Here is a 3,008-nt window from a genome sequence, read left to right as displayed (position 1 = left end):
ACCACAATTCAAGCTTATCTCGTCCGAGGAGGTATGCAATTACTGCAGTTCAAGCTGCTGCTTTTTTCTATTTTCTGCATTGCAGAAATAGAAACTGCAATGCAGTGTGTTATCTGCTTTACAGAAACAGAAACTGCAATGCAGTTTCCAGTTCCTGCAATGCAGTGTGTTATCTGCTTTGTAGAAATGGAAACTGCATTGCAGTTTCTGTTTTATCGAATGAAGTTTCTAATTAGTTTCCTTTCAATCTGCAGTTAACACAAGAGGCATCTCAGCCCGATGCCACAAATCCAATTCCCGAACCCCCAAAAGGAACGAGCCTTCATGATTCAATTCCTATAGGTCTGGAACAATCAAGTGATGAAGATGAAGGACAAAAAAAGCCAACAAAGAAAAAACTTGGATGGGGTCAGAGGAAGGTGTGGCAGAAAATTCCAAAGGCGGATAGGGAAAGAATTGAAAAACACTACTTAAGTACTCAACCTCGGTAATATCTCTATTCCAAAATAACAATTCTTTCATCTTTTAATTACAATTAAACTAAAACTAATCTTGTGAATTTCATGTATTCAAATCCGCAGTGATATCTTTTGGGCAGGACTCAATAGTGAGAAAGTGACAAACCATGATCTCAAAGATATTGTATGGGACCTGGAACTGTCACAAAACGTAAGTATTTACCAATTCTATAACACACACTGCACTGTATTTTTTTATTTGTGCTACCTATATTACCCATTTATAATTCCATTTTTCTCCAATCAATGTGAAACAGGTTATTGAGGCCTATATCCAAATAGAGGAGGATAAAATAGACCCCATGCAGACATGGAGTCCACAGTACATGTCCACATGGACTTGGGTAAGTATTATTTTGAAAATTCAAAATTGTTTAAACAGACAATGCACTGAAGTTTTCGAAAAATATATACTAACAAATTGCCATTCTATGATATCAGGCTTACATGCAAAGCTTCCAAGAGCCATTTTGGCACAGGGCCCTGTATGAACACTTACTTGAAAAACTCGGGAAATGCAGTGTTCTTTTCTTCCCGATTATTTCAAAAGAAGAGTTCCACTTCACACTTCTCACATTTCACAAAAATGAACGAAAGTGGAGACACTACAATCCACTTAGATCGTTGGGACATAGAAAAGAAGAAAGGTGCATTGACATTGCTCGAAACTTTGTAAGTGGAATGAAACTGTCTTAATTTCTCAGCACAAACAAAAACAGAAACTGCATTGCAGTTTCTGTATTATACATACTGCCTAATTTCAGACCAAAACTATAATATGCAATGCACTGATTACCATTTCTTTTTCTCTTTTTTTCTTCTTCTTTAAACAGGTTAATATTGTTGAAGGGTGGCTAGAATATATAAGACCTCAAGCACGAGTGTTCATAGAAACTAAAAAAAAACCAACAATTGTGAAGCAAAAGGACGGGCCCCCAACACTTGTACAAAAAGATTTGACTCCAACTGAAGAACTCACTCTCAATTGGATTATGCAAAATCCATTGCATTTTCCATTTGAGGATGACATGGAATGTGCTCAACAAACTGTATCTTCGTAAGAATTGTGTCTACTCAACTATTCATTACAGTTTGAAATCATTCAAAAGCAAAAAAAACTAATCTCTTATTTCATTTGCAGATTGGATTGCGGCATGTTCGTCATGTTCTATATGGATAAAATAGCACAAGGACAGCCCATTCCAAAAAGCGTGGACAAGAAATTCATGAATGAATATCGAGCACAATATGTCACAAAACTCCTACACCACAAAAACTTTGTAATTAATCGTCTCTAGTGATTTGCCTTTCGTTAACTCAAGGCAATATGTATCTTAATTCTTGTGGATGTTTGTAAATATTTCTAGTTATGGTATATGAGAACATATTTCCTATACATATAAACTGTAATATAATCTTGGAACAGGATGCAACAAAACGAAAAGGAAACAAACAAACTGCACTGAATTTTCTGGTCAAAAATACTGCAACAAATTAAAACTGCAGTGCAGTTTATATAAATAAATAAAAATAAAAAATCAGCTCAAAAAATGTGGAAAGAATTGAAAAGCCAAAGCCATAATCAAAGTACTAAAACTTGGTTCAAAACACATTTAAGTAGGTCAGCATTGAAATGTAGTTTCTGCTCATAATCTGCAACAAATAAACATAAACTGCACTGCAGTTTCTGCAACAAAATCTGAAATAAACAGAAACTGCAATGCAGTTTTTGCAACAAAATCTGAAATAAACAGAAACTGCAATGCAGTTTCTGCAACAAAATCTGCTCAAAATCTGAAAGCAAGCATTGAATGGCAGTCGAAAACGAATATCCACTCATTAAACAATTGTATAATTTTCATTAACTTCAAAAAAGAATCACAATATCCAATTAGAAGCTGTGTAGCCAATTACAAGCAACTAAAACTGCAATACAGTTTTTGCAAAAAGTGCAACGCAGAAACTGACTATACATTCGCTAAACCATATCTAAAATAAAAAATTGTCAAATGAGAAGGAGTGTTCATATAATAGCCTTGCAAGTCTTCCTATTGTGCCCAACAACACTTCACCGACTGCATTTCAATGGCCTTTTAAATTCACCAAAAACTTTGATCCTCTTTGTTGGTGGTCTTCCGGCTGGCCTCTTTGTAATTGGCGGAAGCACAACTCAAGCTGCAGAACCATTGCTGCCCAATCCTTTCCCAATATCTGGAATAGGAAAAATAGGACTCTCATAGGCTTTTCAAAAGAAGTCGGTTTTGTAGTAACACTCCACGTAATCATAAACTGAATCTCTCTTTGCTAGGATTGCAGCCACCGCATGTGTGCAAGGAAAACCGTCAATTTGCCAAAGACGGCAAGAACAAGTCCTTTGCTCGAGATCAACCATCACTATATAATCAGCAAATACTTCAAAAACAGTGGAATTAGAACGACGAACTGCCCAAGTCCTACCGGCCTCCGCATTTTCACAGAGTCTAGTTTCCA

At 36.0% G+C, this 3,008-nt stretch overlaps 1 long non-coding RNA gene across 1 annotated transcript; it reads left to right on the top strand.

Annotated features, from left to right (window-relative positions):
• The first annotated feature begins 354 nt into the window (after positions 1 to 354).
• Positions 355 to 820, top strand: LOC117613265. Its single transcript, XR_004583698.1, has 3 exons — positions 355 to 487; positions 582 to 669; positions 776 to 820. It is a non-coding gene; the product is annotated as an uncharacterized LOC117613265 (long non-coding RNA).
• The last annotated feature ends 2,188 nt before the right edge of the window (positions 821 to 3,008 follow it).

Source organism: Prunus dulcis, unplaced genomic scaffold, assembly GCF_902201215.1.
Source record: "Prunus dulcis unplaced genomic scaffold, ALMONDv2, whole genome shotgun sequence".
Taxonomy (NCBI): domain Eukaryota; kingdom Viridiplantae; phylum Streptophyta; class Magnoliopsida; order Rosales; family Rosaceae; genus Prunus; species Prunus dulcis.
The sequence above is the reverse complement of the archived record's forward strand: the minus strand, read 5'-3'. Positions and strand labels throughout refer to the sequence as shown.